This window comes from Desmodus rotundus, chromosome 2 (assembly GCF_022682495.2).
Source record: "Desmodus rotundus isolate HL8 chromosome 2, HLdesRot8A.1, whole genome shotgun sequence".
In the NCBI taxonomy this organism is placed as follows: Eukaryota; Metazoa; Chordata; class Mammalia; order Chiroptera; family Phyllostomidae; genus Desmodus; species Desmodus rotundus.
This window is the reverse complement of record NC_071388.1, coordinates 95,955,104-95,974,913: the sequence shown is the minus strand read 5'-3', so window position 1 is coordinate 95,974,913 and position 19,810 is coordinate 95,955,104.

Below are 19,810 nucleotides of genomic sequence, written 5' to 3'. Positions count from 1 at the left end.
ACCAGAGCCTCCATACATATAACTTCTAGATTGTCCTTGTTTACACTAAGATACTTAGAGATGGAATGCTTATTTATATCCTGGGTTTGCCTCTTTCTTAGTGCACAGTATTGTGATAGTTACAGACTCTCAGTTCCTCAGTTTTTCACCTGTAAAATGGGAATAATATGCCTCATAGGATGGTTTTGAGGGTTAAATGAAATAACATATGTGAAGTACTCAGAACTGTGTCTTGCACAGAATAATCTTTTATAAATGTTAGCTCTAAATTATTTACACTTTGACATATTTGTCTTCTCAGAGTGTCATTAAGTAAAAATAGGAAATTCACAATATAGAGTAGGATAAGGAGAATTATACTGGGTTACAAAGGCACCACCTGCACAGGAGAGGTATTCTCCATCAGAGGTCTGAAAATGAGGAACAAAGTGTCATTATGCTTTTGTTTTAGTGGCTGAGGCATCTCTGTTGAAATAGAGATAAAACCTAAATAAAGTTAGCAGAAGTTTCTCTTAGATTCAGATAACTTTTTAAACTATCATTCTTAGTTTTTCAAAAAATATTCTGAGTAGTTCCACTTTTTATGGTTTGCATAGATATTTTCAGGGGGAGAGGCTGCTTCAAGGTATTGTTATTATGATTTTGAACCACAAGTCACAGGGCAGTTTTTTTAAATGTTAAAACTAAAATCCACATGAAAATTATTGTCTAGCACAAAATAATTTCTCATAAGGATTGACCAAGCTTGTTCTCCAGCACCCACCCCATCTACTCAGGTTCATTAGACGATGGTATATTTGAAGAAAGTGAAGATGATAGAGTAATTAACTGATGACATCAAATGACAAAGATAATTTAAAAATAATAAAAGTACTTTATGATCTAAAAATTCATCTATGAAAATTATAAATGTTTGCTTGACATTGATGGAAAGTCTTGAAGACTTCTTAGCTTTGCAACTTGAATTATTTCCTTCTCGGTAACTGCCAGGTCTCCCTGGACTTGGCATAGTGCTGACACATAGTGACTGCTCAATTAATTACCCTTGGATGAACATGGATAAAAAATATCTGGCAACAGTAGGATGATTAATAAGAGGAGACAATGTTGTATGTATGGCTCAACCAGCAAACCTCATATGACAAAGTAGCAAAAACGTAAAAGCTGTATTCTATACACCTCATAATTAAGATAGAAACTGAAAATGTTAACTGAGATTGGGCACTTAAATTAGATAGAAGAATAATGTTGGGAGATTTTAAGTATCCACCCAATGGAGACCAAGCCAGGAGGAAATCCTAAGGAGGAAGCAAGGTATGTAGATGACTTCTCTTCACTTCCTAGAATAGGCCATCTTAAAATTTACAAAGAAAATATATTTTGGCTTCATTCTTTGTAGGGAACAAAAATTTGTTCCTTATTAAACTATAAAGATAAATAAGGAGAAACACCAAGAAGTACCAAAATGTAACACAGTGATCATATGGAAAATGGAAAATAAAGCAAAAAGACATTTACTATAAAATTGAAATTTAGAGATTGAAAGTTGACAAAATAAGATGTTAAGAACATCATGAAAAGAAAGAAAAATAAAAGCCAACAAATTCCAGTAAGCCTGAAGTCAAGTTTTCAAAAAAGGAGTCTTACAATGAAGAAAATTATTTTTATAGAAAGGGGAAGATGAGTTAATACATGAGACTAGGATAGCTCAGAATTGTGGCCAGTGAAGGGCATAGTAAACATTTTGGCAAATAAAAATTAGTAATTCGAGGAAAATTTGTAACAGTTACTAATGCTGATAATAATTTCTTTAAGCACTCCAAATGCAGAAAACCCAAGAGGAAACACTTGGCAATAATGGTGTCAAGGGTGTTCTTGGGAATGAAAGGGAGAGAGCAAGGAGAGTAAATGAATTATGTGCTTGGGAGTTTTCTGAAGAAGACATTAAAAGAATCTCCACTCTCAAATTATTTCTTAACAAAGACAGATCAGAGATACTAAATCAAATGCCAGTAAATGCTAGGTATGTTTTATATGTAATTGAAAAACTAGATGAAGACAAATAACTTGTACTGATATCATCCATCCCAGTTTTTTTTTGTCAAGAAAATGCTTTTTTTCCCACCTACCCTTATCCTTGCTGTCTGGCATGGCAGCTATTTGCAAGTGTCTTCCTTGGCCAGCTTCAATATGGACTGGTTCATGCTCCAGCAAGAAGAACATGACGACAGCTGATGACATCTACTTAGCATCCCAGTAGAGGCCGTGCTTTCCCCTCTGCTGGTGTGTTCTGTTCCTATTTCCTCCCTGTCTTCCAAGCTTCTAGTGGCAGACTATCTCCCCATGGTCACAGCCACCAGACTTTTGGACTTTAGAATCTCTCTTACACTGCTCTACATAAGTGTGTGCACTTGAAATATTGCATATGTGGCTCATGACTTTGTTTGCCCAGGTCCTGATGCTTGGTGAGGGTTCTGTTTTCCCCTCTCCTGTTCTGTGGCCCCAGCATCTTCCAGATTCCCTAGGCCCTCTGCTGCTAATGACCTGTTGAGAGAGTTTTAAAGGAACTCAGGGGTGAAACTGTGGAGTTGTTGGCATAAATATGCAAACTGCCATGAATGGGTCAGTCTGCTGTGTGATTGCCAAGGAAATTCCCAACCATGAGAGAGAAGGGTTCCCTGAAGACTAGAGAGTTACAGACCAGTGAATCTCATTCTATGTTGGGCAGACTGGTAGGATTTGTAACAAAAGTTTTTTCCACTGATCACTGAAGCCAGAGCTTCTGAAACTTTCCTAAAGATGACATGTAATGGTAGAGTAGACTGAACAGGTGCACTCTGGGATTTGAAGGTACACCCTAGGCATAATTTGAAGAAATCTGCTACAAGAACAAAATGTTTTTTAATTTTTATATTTTATCTCCTATGTTCATGTGAACATTATATTCTACTCTATAATAATATTTTAGGAGATAAATTTTCTTTTGGATTCTGATTCCTAAAAAAACGATGTAGCATGAGCTGTTCACTACTTCTCTAAAGTCAATCATATAGAGGTCAGAGGGTAGCTCTAATTTGAGAAATGAACACAAAAATTGTAAGAAACATTGAACTGGCATGTATGGAAAAGAGATGGTTATTTCACTAGCTTGGAGTAGAGATCAGCCAGACACAGTGTTGGAAGATGGATGTGGGTGGTTTTTAAATTCTGCTTTTGTTTTTCCTGCATGTTGAGTTAGGCAATCATTGCTGACTCCATCATCTGAGCAAAAGCTCAGGCCACTTAATACTAGAAGGTATTATCAAACAATAAAAATGTTCTGCTGAGGCAAGTAGGTGAAGACCAATAGCATGGTTGACTGGTCCCAGGCATTTACACCTTTTTCTTCCATTTTCTTCCAAACTCCCAGGGTTACTGGATCATTTTTAAAGAGGCTGCCCCTTCCAGCACTCCCTTTTTCTATAAGTTACAAAACAGATCTTTAATTGGTAAGAGTGGCAACAAATAGGAGCAGTAAATGGAGCCTATGATGGAATCTTCGCTAGGGCTCATGTCTTCACTTCCTTCTCACCTCACCAAGAAGAACACAGACTAAGAATGGGTTATTGGCCTTTCTCCCTTACAGTTTACTTGATATAGTAGCTGGTATAATTAGGGAAACATGACCCCACTGATCAAAATTACCAGACATTTGAGAGGTCAAACTACAAAAAAGAAAGACAACAAACTATACAATATGGAGAGAATTACTGGAACTGATGAATTACAAATTTACAATAAGCCAAATAATATGCTCAATGAGCTATAGGAGGATTGAAGCAGAAAAATTCATACAAAGAATCAAGCAGAATGTTAGGTCTGAAAAAATTAGGAGCGGAAATCAAGAACACAATAGCTGAGATAAACAGCAGGATGGAAACGGCTGAAAATGAATCAGTGAGCTAGTACAGATTGAAGAAATCTGTTAGTGGGTGGCAGGTAAGAATAACGACAGAAAAAAAAATAATAGAAAAGTTAGAGAGAGAGAGTAGCAGTAGTTGATACAGATAATAACAGCCCCAGGAAGGGACAAAAAATACGTTTTAAAATTCTGACTAGTTGACAACATTTTATTCCAAATCTTAAAGTAAAGTTGATATCTCAGGAGGATTCACTGCCTTCATCCTACAGATACATATAAAGTTTTTACTACAGAACTAGCAGGGGAAGAGATATATTAATTCCACAGAATGTATGTATGCGTATGCATTGATATGGGAGGGAAAGTAAAGTGCTGGTGTCCATGATGTATAAATGAACACTTGAACAAGGAGAAACCAGACAACATGATTGTTTTGACAAAATTTTTGCCAAAAATTTACACCAAATGTATTCATACACACACATACAGAAGTTATTCTAATAACTTCTTATTTTAATGGTATCACTTATACCTGGGTGCTTATTTATTTATATAGGACAAGAAATGAGAAAGTCATTTTATACCAAAATATGAGAAAAACCAGTCATTTCTTTGGCTCTAGGAATGTTAAAGTGAATTCCTGGAAGTATTTGGCATGACTGGACCTCATGACAACTTTTAATAAATTTCTTAGGAGTTTTCCGTAAAACCTCCAGATTTGCTAATACAATACATTGAGGACTTTCCAATACTAAAATTCCTAACAGATATGTTGAGTAGTTGGGCAGATTGGTATTGTCCTGTAGGTTGGTTTTTTGGTCATGTTAGACTAAGCTCACACCAAGACATGGATGTAAGTTAACATCATACATTTTTCCTTATTCTTAATATCTGTATTATTCCAGAAAATCCAGGAAGCTTACAGTTTCTTGAGGAAGGAAATATGTATGAGAGACGACCTATGACATGAGGAAAGTTGTAAATAGAATGTAATTTTTTTAGATCCTGGATAACCTCAGACTAAAATAAACTGTTTTATTAAAGTTTCTTTAATAGAGCTAGTACATTCCTGAAAATTTCATATGGATTTGTTGACTAGATTTTAAAATAAGCCAGGCAGTGAAAGACAAATACCATATGATCTCACCTTTAACTGGAACCTAATCAACAAAACAAAGAAGCAAGCAAAATATAACCAAAGACATTGAATTGAGAACAGGCTGACAGTGATCAGAGGGGAGAGGGGAGGGGATAATGGGGGGAAAAGGGTGAAGGGTTTACAGGAGCAATAATAAAGGATACATGGACAATAACAAGGGGCAGTGGAATCAGGGGAAGGAGGTGGGGAGGGCTGGGGTGGTGAGGAGGGGTGGGGGGAAAACGCAGAAAACTGTACTTGAACAACAATTTAAAAAATGTTAAAAAATAAATAAATAAAATGCCAAATTTACAGGGATCCTCTGAGATACCAAAAGAGATAAATTTATGCATGGCTTATGTGATAGTTAATTTTATGTGTCAACTTGACCAGGATGTGACGCCTAGGTGTTTGGTCAAACCCCAGTCTAGATGGTACTGTGAAGGTGGATGTGATTAACATTTATTATCAATTGACTTTAAGTGAAGCAGCCTTGATGTGGATGGGCCTCATCCAATAACTTGAAGGCTTTCAACACAAAACCTGAGGTTTTCCCGAGAATAAGGAATTTTGTTTTGAGATTAACATAGACATCCTTCCTGAATTTCTAGCCTGCTGGCCTGCCCATAAATTTTAGACTTGCCAGCCTCCATAATTATGTGACCCAATTTCTTAAAATAAATCCCTCTTTATATATATGTATATCCTGTTTGTTCTGTTTCTTTGGAGAACCCTGACTGATAGAGCTGACAATCTCAGGAGATTCTTTGGATAGAGACACTAGACAACTCAATTTATTTAAATTTAACTTTTAGGGAAAGATAGATTTAGATCTATTCAAGTTGTATCATTTACCTTCTAAATATCTCTGGAATACAACCGATTTCATTACTTCCATGGGCAAACCAATTCAAGCTACCCTTCTCTCAGGTGGATGAGTAATGTAGCCTCATAGTTTATTGGCTTCCACTCTGTATCATCATATTTCTCCCTCTTGCCAAATGGCCCCTGACGATTTGAAATGGTAATCCAATCCCAATCATATTTCCTATGCACTCTTTTTTCTATGTGGTCTGGTCCTGCCTATTTTTCCAGGTTTATCTTACTTCAGTTTCTTTGTTATCATGCACCTCTTGGTTCTAGCCACATGGATCTCTTCTAATCTTTTATACTTTTGATATTTCATTCCACCAGAAGTCTTTTACAATATTTTAAGCATAAAGTGTTTTCCCTTGTCTTTTTGTCCTGGGAGAAATTTTAGACATTCTTTTTTTTTTGATGTTATACCACTACATTTTACTTTTTTTTTTTTTCCTCCCTCCCCCACCTCCACCCTCCCCCTTGGTTTTGTCCATGTGTCCTTTATAGTAGTTCCTGTAATCCCCTCTTCCCACTGTCCCCGCCCCCCCCCCCCCCCCCCGGCTATTGTTAGATTGTTCTTAACTTCAATGTCTCTGGTTATATTTGTTTGCTTTTTTCTTCTATTGATTATGTTCCAGTTAAAGGTGAGATCATATGGTATTTGTCCCTCACCGCCTGGCTTATTTCACTTAGCATAATGCTCTCCAGTTTCATCCATGCTGTTGCAAAGGGTATAAGCTCCTTCTTTCTCTCTGCTGCGTAGAATTCCATTGTGTAAATATACCATAGTTTTTGGATCCACCCGTTTGCTGATGGGCACTTCGGTTGCTTCCAGTACTTGGCTATTGTAAATTGTGCTGCTATGAACATTGGCGTGCACAGGTTCTTTTGGATTGGTGTTTCAGTGTTCTTAGGGTATAATCCCAGCAGCGGAATTGCTGGGTCAAAGGGCAGTTCCATTTTTAGTTTTGTGAGGAAATTCCATATTGTTTTCCACAGTTGCCTCACCAGTCTGCATTCCCACCAACAGTGCACTAGGGTTGCCCTTTCTCCGCATCCTCTCCAACATTTGTTTGTGGATTTGTTTATGTTGGCCACTCTGACTGGTGTGAGATGATACCTCATTGTGGTTTTAATTTGCATCTCTCTGATGGCTAGTGATGCTGAGCATCTTTTCATATGTCTCTGGGCCTTCTGTATGTCTTCCTTGGAGAAGTGTCTGTTCAAGTCCTTTGCCCATTTTTTAATTGGGTAGTTTGTCTTCCTGGAGTGCAGTCGTGTGAGTTCTTTATATATTTTGGAGATCAGGCCCTTGTCTGAGGTATCATTGGCAAATATGTTTTCCCATACTGTTGGTTCTCTTTGTAATTTGGTGCTGTTTTCTTTAGCCATGCAGAAGCTTTTTATTTTGATGAGGTCCCATTTGTTTATTCTTTCGTTTATGTCCCTTTAGGGGATGTGTCTGTGAGGATGTTGCTGCGTGGAATGTCTGAGATTTTCCTGCCAATGTTTTCCTCTAGGACTTTTATGGTGTTATGACTTATATTTAAGTCTTTTATCCATCTTGAGTTTATTTTCATGGCGTAAGTTGGTAATCGAGTTTCATTTTTTTGCATGTAGCTGTCCAGATCTCCCAACAACATCTGGTGAAGAGGCTGTTTTTGCTGCATTTTATGCTCCTGCCTCCTTTGTCAAATATTAATTGACCGTAAAGACTTGAGTTTATTTCTGGGCTCTCTGTTCTGTTCCATTGGTCTATGTGCCTGTTTTTATGCCAGTACCAGGCTGTTTTGATTACCATGGCCTTGTAATACAGCTTGATATCAGGTATTGTGATCCCTTCTGCTTTGTTCTTCTTTCTCAAAATTGCTGCAGCTATTCGGGGTCGTTTATGGTTCCATATGAATTTCTGAAATGTTTGTTCTATATCTGTGAAATATGTCATGTGTACTCTAATAGGGATTGCACTGAATCTATAAATTGCTTTGGGTAGTATGGCCATTTTGATGATGTTAATTCTTCCAATCCATGAGCATGGTACATGCTTCCATTTGTTTGTGTCTTCCTTAATTTCTTTCTTCAGTGCTGTGTAGTTGTCTGAGTACAGGTCTTTTACCTCCTTGGTTAGGTTTATTCCTAGGTACTTTATTTTTCTTTCTTTTTTTTTAAATATATTTATTGATTATGCTATTACAGTTGTCCCATTTCCCCCCCCACTCCACTACATCCTGCCCACTCCCCTCCCTCCCACATCCCCCCCCCCCCATAGTTCATGTACATGGCTCATACTTGTAAGTTCTTTGGCTTCTATATTTCCTACACTATTTTTACCCTCCCCCTGTCTATTGTCCACCTATCATCTATGCTACTTATTCTCTGTACCTTTACCCTCCTCTCCCCCTCCCACTCCCTTATTGACAACCCTCATGTTCTAGTTGTTTGCCTAGTTTGCTCTCATTTTTGTTTTATGTGTGGTCGTTAATACTGTGAGTTTGCTGTCATTTTTACTGTTCCTATTTTTGATCTTCTTTTTCTTAGGTAACTCCCTTTAACATTTCATATAATAAGGGCTTGGTGATGATGAACTTCTTTGACTTGACCTTATCTGAGAAGCACTTTATCTTCCCTTCCATTCTAAATAATAGCTTTGCTGGATACAGTAATCTTGGATGTAGGTCCTTGCGTTTAATCTTGGGTAATGTAATTATGATGTGCCTTGGTGTGTTCCTCCTTGGGTCCAGCTTCTTTGGGACTCTCTGAGCTTCCTGGACTTCCCGGAAGTCTATTTCCTTTGCCAGATCGGGGAAGTTCTCCATTATTTGTTCAAATAAGTTTTCAATTTTTTGTTCTTCCTCTTCTCCTTCTGGCACCACTATAATTCGGATGTTGGAACGTTTCAAGGTGTCCTGGAGGTTCCTAAGCCTCTCCTCATTTTTCCAAGTTCTTGTTTCTTCATTCTTTTCTGGTTGGATGTTTGTTTCTTCCTTCTGGTCCATACCATTGATTTGAGTCCCAGTTTCCTTCTCATCACTATTGGTTCCCTGTACATTTTCCTTTGTTTCTCTTAGCATAGGCTTCATTTTTTCATCTGTTTTTCGAACAGATTCAACCAAGTCTGTGAGCATATTGATAACCAGTGCTTTGAACTGTGCATCCGATTGTTTGGCTATCTCTTCCTCGCTTAGTTGTATTTTTTCTGGAGCTTTGAAGTGTTCTGTCATTTGGGCCATTTTTTTTTGTTTGTTTGTCTTGGCGCATCTGTTACTTTAAGGGGCGGAGCCTTAGGTGTTCACCGGGGCGGGGTAATGCTGGTCGCTGCGCTGTGATGCTGTACGTGGGGGAGGGGCCGAGTGGGAGCAATGGCGCCCGCCTCACTCTCCTCCGGATTTCAATCTTTCACTCCGCTACCCACAATCAAACTGGGCCACTCTGGTGCTGGTTCCCGAGTAAGTGGGCCTGTGCACACTCTAGGCCCCTGTGGGTCTCTCCAACTACCTCTCCTGTGAGGCTGGGAGTCTCTCCTGCTGCCGCCCCAACCCCCAGGGGCGCTTTCAATCAGAGGTTTGAGGCTTTATTTCCCCGAGCTGGAGCCCTGCATTGCAGGATCTGCTTTGCTGCCCACTGTTCATCCGGTTTATTTGTGGGCGAATGTGGTGCTGCAGGGTGCTACCCGCCACTCTGCCTGCCCCATTCTCCGCCACTCCAAGTCCGGCCCTCTGGGTTTATCTGTGCAAATGTGGGGCCGCAGGGTCTGCTAGTGCTCAGACTGCCTGCGCCATTTGTCCCACACTCCGCCAGTCTCAGTCCTGCCACAGCCACGCAAGTCCTCTTCACCCCGGTGCCCATCTCTGCCCCTCCTACCAGTCTGGATGTGTTTATTTTCTATTTCCTTGGTGTCGGTCCCCCTTGCTGTTCGATTCTCTGTCAGTTCTGGTTGTGCGAGGAGGCTCAGTGTGTCTACCTATGCCGCCATCTTGGTTCTTCCCATGGTACTTTATTTTTCTTATTGCTATATCGAATGGGATTTTTCCCCTGATTTCTCTTTCTGCAGTTTTGTTGTTGGTGTACAGGAATGCCTTTGATTTCTGGGTATTGACCCTGTATCCAGCTGTTTTGCCAAATTCATTTATTAGGTCGAGTAGTTTTTTGCTGGAGTCTATAGGGTTTTCCATGTACACTATCATGTCGTCTGCAAACAGTGACAGTTTCATTTCCTCCTTTCCAATTTGGATGCCTTTTATTGCTTTTTCTTGTCTGATTGCTGTGGCTAGGACTTCCAATACTATGTTGAATAGGAGTGGTGAGAGAGGGCATCCTTGTCTTGTTCCTGATCTTAGTGGGAAAGCTCTAAGTTTTTGTCCATTGAGTGTGATGTTGGCTGTAGGTCTCTCGTATATGGCCTTTATTGTGTTGAGGAATGCTCCCTCTATTCCCACTTTGCTGAGTGGTTTTATCAGAAATGGGTGCTGTATCTTATCAAACGCTTTTTCCGCATCTATTGATATGAGCATGTGATTTTTGTCTTTGCTGTTGTTGATGTGATGTATTATGTTTATTGATTTGTGAATATTGTACCATCCTTGCATCCCTGGGATGAATCCCACTTGGTCATGGTGGATGATCTTTATAATGTATTGCTGGATGCGGTTTGCCAATATTTTGTTGAGAATTTTAGCGTCTATGTTCATCAGCGATATTGGCCTGAAGTTTTCTTTCTTCGTTGTGTCTTTATCTGGTTTTGGGATTAGGATGATGTTGGCTTCATAAAAAGAGTTTGGGAGTCTTCCATCAGTTTGAATTTTTTCGAATAGTCTGTGAAGGATAGGGGTTAGCTCTTCCTTAAATGCTTTGTAGAAATCTCCTGTGAAACCATCTGGTCCAGGGCTTTTGCGTGATGGGAGTTTTTTGATGACTGCTTCAATTTCCTTTGCTGTTATTGGTCTGTTCAGGTTTTCTGCTTCTTCTTCATTCAGTTTTGGAAGATTATATTTTTCTAGAAATGTGTCCATTTCATCTAGGTTTTCAAATTTCTTAGCATATAGGTCTTCATAGTAATTTCTTACGATCCTTTGTATTTCTGTGGTATCAGTTGTAATCTTTCCTCTTTCATTTCTGATTCTGTTTATTTGGATTCTCTCTCTTTTCTTCTTGATGAGCCTACTTAAAGGCTTGTCGATTTTGTTTATCTTTTGAAAGGACCAGCTCCTGGATTCATTGATCCTTAGAATTGTGCTTTTAGTCTCTATGTCATTTAGTTCTGCTCTGATCTTGGTTATTTCCTTCCTTCTGCTTGCTCTGGGCTGTCTTTGTTGTTGTTCCTCCAGTTCTTGTAGGCGTAGGGTTAGGTAGTTTGTTTGAAATGTTTCTATCTTCTTAAGGTAGGCCTGTATTGCTATGAACTTCCCTCTCAGGACTGCCTTTGCTGTGTCCCATAGGTTTTGGGTTGTTGTGAGTTCGTTTTCATTTGTTTCCAGGAAGTTTTTGATTTCTTCCCTAATCTCATTCTTGACCCATTCATTGTTTAATAGCATGCTATTAAGTCTCCATGATTTTGAGTGTTTTGGGTTTTTTCCTTTGGGGTTGGTTTCTAGTTTCAGACCCTTGTGGTCAGAGAAAATGCTTGATATGATTTCAATTTTCTTGAATTTGTTGAGGCTTGCTTTGTGTCCTATCATGTGGTCTATCTTTGAAAAAGTTCCATGGACACTTGAAAAGAATGTGTATTTTGCTTCTTTGGGATGAAAAGCTCTATATATATATCAGTTAAGTCCATTTTATCTAGAGAATTGTTAAGTGACACAATATCCTTCTTGACATTTTGTCTGGAAGACCTGTCCATTTTTGATACTGGGGTGTTAAAGTCCCTTACTATAATTGTGTTGCTGTCAATATCTTTCTTGAAATCCTCCAAGATTTTCTTTATGTATTTGGGTGCTCCTATGTTGGGTGCATATATATTTATAATGTTTATGTCTTCTTGGTGGATTCTTCCTTTGAGTATTATGAAGTGACCTTCTGGGTCTCTCTTTATGGCCCTTCTTTGGAAGTCTATTTTGTCTGATATGAGTATTGCTACCCCTGCTTTTTTTTCCTGTCCATTTGCTTGGAAAATTTGTTTCCAGCCCTTCACTTTCAGTCTGTGTAAGTCTTTTGTCCTGAGATGGGTCTCTTGTATGCAGCATATGTGTGGGTCATGTTTTCTTATCCATTCAGCTATTCTATGTCTTTTGATTGGAGCATTTAATCCATTTACGTTTAAGGTTATTATTGATAGGTAGTTATTCATTGCCATTTTTTCCTACCTGTGTTCCTCTGTCTTTCTCTTTTCCTTCCTTTCCTTAAAGCAGTCCCTTTAGCATCTCTTGCAGAGCTAGTTTGGTGGAGGTGTATTCTTTTAGACTTCTTTTGTCTGGGAAACTGTTTATTTGGCCTTCTATCTTGATTGAGAGTCTTGTTGGGTAAAGTAGCCTTGGTTGCAGGACTGTTTCTCATTACTTGGAATATTTTTTGCCATTCTCTTGTGGCTTGGAGCGTTTCCACTGAGAAGTCAGTTGCTTACCTTATTGGGGCTCCCTTGTATGTTACTTCCTTTTTCTCCCTTGCTGCCTTTAAGATCCTCTGTTTGTCTTGTTAATTTGCCATTTTAATTATGATGTGTCTTGCAGTGGGTCTCTTTGGGTTCCTCTTGCTTGGGACTGTCTGTGATTCCTGGATTTGGGTGACTTTTTCTCTCCTCAGATTAGGGAAATTTTCCATCATTACTTTTTCAAACAGGTTTTCTATCCCTTGCTCTTCTTCTTCTCCTTCTGGTATTCCTATTATACGGATATTGTTACGTTTCATGTTGTCCTGCATTTCCCTTATTGCCTCTTCATTCTTTCTGAGCCTCTTTTCCTTTTCTTGCTCTTTCTGGGTGTTTTTTTCTACTTTATCCTCCAGCTCGCTGATCCAATGCTCTGCTTCATCACGTCTGCTTTTATTCCTTCTACTGTGTTCTTCAATTCAGAAATTGTATTCTTCATTTCCTCTTGGCTCTTGTTGATAGTTTCTATTTCCTTTTTCATGTTGATATAGTTTGCAGTGAGTTCATTGTAGTTTCCTAGTAGTTTCTGGTAGTTCTCTTTGAGCTTAGAGAGCTCAGTGAGCTTCCTGATAACCATTGCTTTGAACTCAGTATCTGATAGTTGACTTGCCTCTTTTTCAGTTAGCATTCTTTCTGAGACTTCCTCCTTTCCTTTCTTTTGGGAATTGTTTCTTTGTCTTCCCATTGTTTGTGAGACTCTTCTTGTTGGCCTCTGCTTCTTAAATTGCTCTATTCTGACTCCCTGGGTTTATGGTATGAACTTCTATGGTAGAATGCCAATGGGATTCGGTGGTGCTGTCTCCTAATCTCCTGTGCTCACTGGTCTTGAGCTGACGTTTGTGGGTTTAACACGGTCTAACTCTAGTCTTTTCAGCACTCCAGGTTTTGTTGTCTCACCTGTGGGAAAAAGAGAAAGGGGGGAAGAAAGAAAAAAAAAAGAAGGGAAGGAGGGAAAAAGGAAATAGAAAAGGAGGAAAGGAAGGAAGGAGGGAAAAAGGAATAAAGAAAGATCAGAGGCAAGATAAGAAGGACTTTTAACTAAAATTAAAACATAGAAATAGATAAAAGAAGGCAGGAAGAAGACATAAAAATGGTAAATGATGGGAGGAAGAAGGAATGAAAAAAAAAAGAGAGAGGAAGAAGGACTTCCGGGGGAAAGGAGGAAAGGGAAAAAAAAAAAATCTTCTGCTGGCTTTAAACTGGTCAGGTTAGTTCTGCTGGTCGTCCTGTCTGTGCAACGGGAAGGGGTGGTTGGAAGGATTGGTTTCACTTTTCTCCCTTCCTTGGCCACACTCTTCGCTGTTGTTCAGCCTGCAGTCTACCCTAGCCCTGCAGATCCCCTCTGCTGGGTGTTCTGCCTTTGTTCTAGAGAGCTAGTAGGCCCTGCAGGGCTCTGTGGGCAGGTGTTAGGTAGGCATTGTAGGTGTGGTCCATGGCAGGCAATCAGGCCGTTGATCAGCCAATCCAGCAGCTTTGTTCTAGGGACGCGCAAGAGGCGAATCCAGCCGCTTGGGCTTGGGGGGCCGATCCATCCGCCCTGGGCTTGAGTCTCTCTGGCGGGCGGGGCCGCCCTGGGACTGAATCACGCAGCACTCGGGTCCGAGGTTTTGGGCCTTTGGGTGGAGCTGCTAGCCTCTGCTCCAGATGCTCTCGGAGTTTTCAGGTGTGGGCGCCCCTCCAGGGTTTCATGTGTGTGCCCCCAGTTCGCTAATCTGCGTGCACGCAACTGGGCCTCAGGTGAGCGCCGGGACTCCAGGGCTGCTTGTCCTGTGCTCGCAGTTCAGGGGCGGAGGGGGGAGGGGCACCAGGGGCCGAGGCTGCTGCCAAGAGTTCTCTAACTAGCCCCTGAGTGTCTCTTTTTTCTTTTTCTTTTTGAGAAATTCCTCCTATTCAAGCCCCCTGGTCCAATCAAGCACCTGGCTGCTCACAGCTCAGCCTTGCCCTCTCCCAAGACTCCTGCAGCGGCCCCTGCGCCTGGGCTGGGGCTTCTGCCGCCCTTGTACTGCGTGGTCCAGGGTCCCGGGGACCTTATTGTCCTTAATCACTCTTCTTACCGTCAGATCTTTCAATGTCCTCTATCTTTGGTCTCTGATCTTCATATATGCTGGAATACTGTTGGCTGTTCACTCTGCTCCTCAGATCAGCTAGGTATTTCCCTGGCGTTGAGGGGAAGTGGACTCCGCTCCCACCTATGTTGCCGCCATCTTCCCATCCTAGACATTCTTTAGAGATTTTATTGTCATTTCTTCAGGTGAGCTATCCTTGACCTTGACCAGGTCTAATCCCATTGTTAATATGCTTTCACAGCACCCTGTAAGTCTCACTTGTAGCACTTATCACAATTCAAATTTTATGCTTGCTTTTGGTATAATATGATTGATATCTGTCTCCTGTACTAGATTGTATGACCCTTGAGAACAGGAATCATGACTGTTTTGTCTTTTATTCTGAGGGTTTGCACAGGCTGTTACATATAGCCAATCAAAAAACATTTGATGAATAAGTTGATTAATGGATTTATGATTCATTCATCTAGAGTGATGGAAACTGTATATATTTGGGGCTACATCTTAAAACTTGAATTTGGCAAAATATGCTCTGGTGTAATTTATTTAAAAATATTTAGATTAAATGAATCAAAGAGAATTGTATCCTTTTGATTGCATTTTATGCAATAAATTATACATTTAAGTTGCCAGTATGTCAGATATCCTGAATCCAGGTAAGCTTTATCTTGGTGGGTTTTTTTTTTTTTCCTGTGAAAAGGTTATGGAGTTTTAGATAATGCTCAGCAGAATATATTCATATATCTGTTATGAAGTTTTTGCTTAGCAATCAGTAGAGAAAGGTAGAAGCAACTTTAATCAATTAGAGAGTTGCTGATTCACAAAATCTAGGTTTAATGGAGACTTTGGCCAGCACATTAAATGTTATGAGTACATGGTGGTGGCATGCTTGTTGAATTGGCTGAGTTGATTAGATTGAAAGATACAATAGGGGAAAATATGAGTCAAGTAGGAGCAAATACATGTAAGAAGCTGAGAGGTTTTTTTTTATACAATTCATTCTTTTATTTTTTATTTTAATTATATTTTATTGATTATGCTATTACAGTTGTCCTGTCTTTTCCCCCTTTGATCCTTTCTACCCAGCACCCTCCATTCCTTTAGGCAATCCCCCCACCCTTGTTCATGTCCATGGGTCATGTGTATAAGTTCTTTGGCTACTCCCTTTCTTATACTATACTTTATATTCCTAGGGCTATTCTGTAACTGCCTATTTGTACTTCTTAATCCCTTCACCAATTCTCACACACCTACTTTCCCATGTCTTTATCTTTAACCTTTGGCATTTTAATTATGATGTGCCTTGAGGTGGGTCTCTTTGCATCCAAGAAGCTGAAAGTTTTTGTTGTTGTTCTTCGAGTGGCTCAATAATTTTTAAGAAATGGGTAATAACAAATATAAGATATTATACTGTTATTATAGAGGTTTATAAAATGCCTGATAATAAATCTGATTTATTTGACAATTGGTATAATTAACTTAATAATATAATATCAAATTATAAAAGGTCTACAGAGGTTGTTTAGCTGAACTTCCCATCTCCCTTTAACAGGGAGGTACCTAATCACCTACATTGTTGATTATCAGTAACATTTGCAGTAATTAGTGAGTTTACTGCTTCCATAAAGAAGCTCTGTTTTCAGACAGCTCAAATTTCTAGCAAATCATTTCTATTCTTAAGCTTGAACCTATAACTCTGTGATTTCTATCCTTCAGTCCCAATTCTGAATCTACATAGAATAAATTTAATACTTTTCCCACATGCCTTTACCTCTTTCATTAAATAAGAGAGTTGTTAGGCAGTCTGATTTTCTTTAGGCTAAACAGTCTCAGATCATTAACCATTACATGCTTTCTTGATAATTATTTTTTCCCTGTTATAAAACTTTAAAGTAGTACTTGAAAACATTTTTTCCTTAAATATGTTAAATCAGAAGTAGATACAAGACCTATGTTTACTCTGGTAAAAACAAAAGGCAAAATATAGTTGGTCTATTACTTCAACTGATCTGAAAATTGTGCGCCTGTTAAAATTGTAGATACATGTTTTTGTTTTGTTTTGTTTTGACATAGGTATAGACAGATAGATCAGTTGAAATTTCATCCAATTGAAATCCCAGGCATTTACCCACAATAGGCTGTTAGACTCTTTTTCTTCCTTTGTTATTATAAAATTAACTTTTAGTTTTTATGCAGAGCTATCCATTTATCCAAATAAAATGAAATCTCATTAATTGCAACTCATTTTTCTAGGTATTATGATATCTCTAAATCTTCATTTAAAGTTGTATAATTTATTGATGACTCCTAGATTTGTGCATGTAAAACTTGATAAACATGTCATTTGTATCTTAATCCAAGATTATGATAAACTACTGATTAGTATAGTGCAAGAAAGTTGGAGAACAAATCCACTCCTCAGGTTCATAACTATCATTTATCTACATTCTGTATGTAACTGTTCAAGTAGTTGGGAATCTCTGTAACTGTACCATCTTCCAGTTTATATTTCTCCAACAATGCTGAGAGACTTTACCAAACTCTACTGATGTTTATTAATAAAGATTCTTTTAAAAATTATTTTTTTGAAGTACAGACACTGTTTAACTATTGCTGGGTAGTTCCAGTGGGCTGTACATGTAACCTTCAGGACCTGTGTTTTTTCCCATGTCATAGGTTTGCTTTCTTCTGGGTCACTGTAACTCTGATCTCTACAGGTTATCTCCACATGGTGGTATTCAGCAGATCTAGGGTTATAAACATAAACCTCTATGTATAGTCCATATACAACAGATAAAGAGAGCATCCTTTCAGTTTCTCTGTGTGTCTGTGTTCTTTCTGAACCAATCTCTGTGAGCAGAAGGATGTGATACCCTCCTATGTTATAAAGCCTATATAAAACAATTATTTCTGATAGTGAAGGTCAGAGGATATATAATACTTCATTTGATAACTGTGTGAAGCCAAATGTTTTTGCTTCCTTATTATATCCAATTAAATCAAGGTTATTTTCAAGTAATGATCATAAATAATAATTACTTTTTCTTTACTTTCCCCCTTCTCATTTTTTTGGAAACTTTTATCTTAGAGAATTTCAAGCATGTACAACTGTAGGTAGAATAGTATAATTATCCCTGATGTACCATCACCTAGATTTAACAATATCAGTGATAGCCCACATAGTTTCATTCTTACCCACTCAACCCCTCAATATTATTATTTTTTAATTTTTAATTTTTATTTTATTTATTTTTTATTGTTGTTCAAGTACAGTTGTTTCCATTTTAACCCCACCATGCCTCCCCATCCCACCCATCTCCACTTCCCACCCTCGAACCTACCCCCTTTATCTTTGTCCATGTGTCCTTTATACATGTTCCTTGATGGCAGCTAATCGCAGACATTCTATTACTTAACTTGTACACTTATTAGTGTATATCTCAAATGCATAAAGACTTTGCAAAAGTAACCATAAAATATATTAACTAAAAATTATCAATTATTTCTTAATATCATTAATTATTCATCAGTGTTCAACTTTTCAATTCTCTAAGAAAGTTTTCATTATATATATATTCAGATTACAAATAAGATTTAAACATTATGACTGATGTCTTTCAAATATCTTAATTTCTCAGAGAATTTTTCCTCACTAGGCTTTCTCCTCTCATTTTTTTTATCTCTTCTTATGTATATAATATATTTGTTGGTGGTTTATTTATTTAATTCTGTGGTTTCTTTTATTTTAATTTAACCTTTATTGTATTTTTCCCATTACCACTTATTCCCCTTATACTCCCTGCCCCCAGCAATCACCATACTGTTGTCCATAACCATGAGTCCTTTTTCCTTCTTGCTCAATCCCTCCACCCCCGTAACTCCCCACCTCAACTATCATCTGCTGTCCATCTATGAGTCTGTCTGTTTTGTTTGTTAGTTCCATTTGTTTGTTAGAGTCCACATATGAATGAAATCATATGGTATTTATCTTTCTCTCACTGCTTATTTCACTTAGCATAATGTTCTACAGATTCATCCATACTGTTGTAAAGGGTAAGCTTTTCTTCTTTTTTATGACTGAGTAGTATTCCATTGTGTAAATGTCCCATAGTTGTTTTATCCACTCATCTACTGATGGACACTTGGGCTGTCTCCATATCTTGGTGGTTGTAAATAATGCTTCAGTAAACATAGGGGTGCTTATGTTCTTTTGCATTAGTGTTTTTGGTTCCTTCAGATATATTCCAAGAAGTGGGAACTCTGGGTTAAAAGGCAAATTCATTTTTAATTTTTTGAGGTATCACCATACAGCTTTCCACAGTGGCTGCACCAGTCTGCATTCCCACCAACAGTGCAAAAGGGTTCCCTTTTATCCGTATCCTTGCCAGCACTTGTTTGTTCATTTATTGATGAACGCTATTCTGACAGGTGTGAGACGGTATATCTTTGTGGTTTTAATTTGCATTTCTCTGATGATTAGTGATGCTGAGCATCTTTTCATGTCTGTTTGCCATCTGTATGTCCTCTTAGGAGAAGTATCTATTCAGGTCTTTTACCCATTTTTTAACTGTGTTGTTTGTTTTTTTGGTGTTGAGTTTTGTAGGTACTTTATAAATTTTGGATATTAATCCCTTATCAGGTGTATCCATTGGCAAATACGTTCTTCCATTCTGTAGGTGTCTTTTTATTACATGATCATATCAATAGATTCACAGAAAGCTTTTGATAAAATCCAGTACCCATTTATGATTGAAACTCTCAGCAAAGTGGGAATACAGGGAACAAATCTAGACATAATAAAGACCATATAAATCAAAAACACTGCTATCTTCATGTTCAATGGGCAAAAACTACAAGTGTCCTAAAGATTGGGAACAAGACTAGGATGTCCTCTTTCACCTCTCTTATTCAACATAGTACCAGAAGCATAGTCACAGCAATCAGACAAGAAGAAGAAATAAAAGGCATCCAAATTGGAAAGAAAGAAGTAAAACTGTCATTATTTGCAGATGGCATGATACTGAACATAGAGAACCCCAAAGATTTTACCAAGAAACTTCTGGAACTGCTAAAGGAATTCAACAAAGTAGCAGGATACAAAATTAATATCCATAAATTGGTTACACATTTATATGACAATAATGAACTAACAGAAAGGGAAATTGAGAAAACAATCCCATTTACAATTGCTTCAAAATGAATAAAATATCTAGGGATAAATCTAACCAAAAATGCAAAAGATCTGTGCATGGAAAATTATA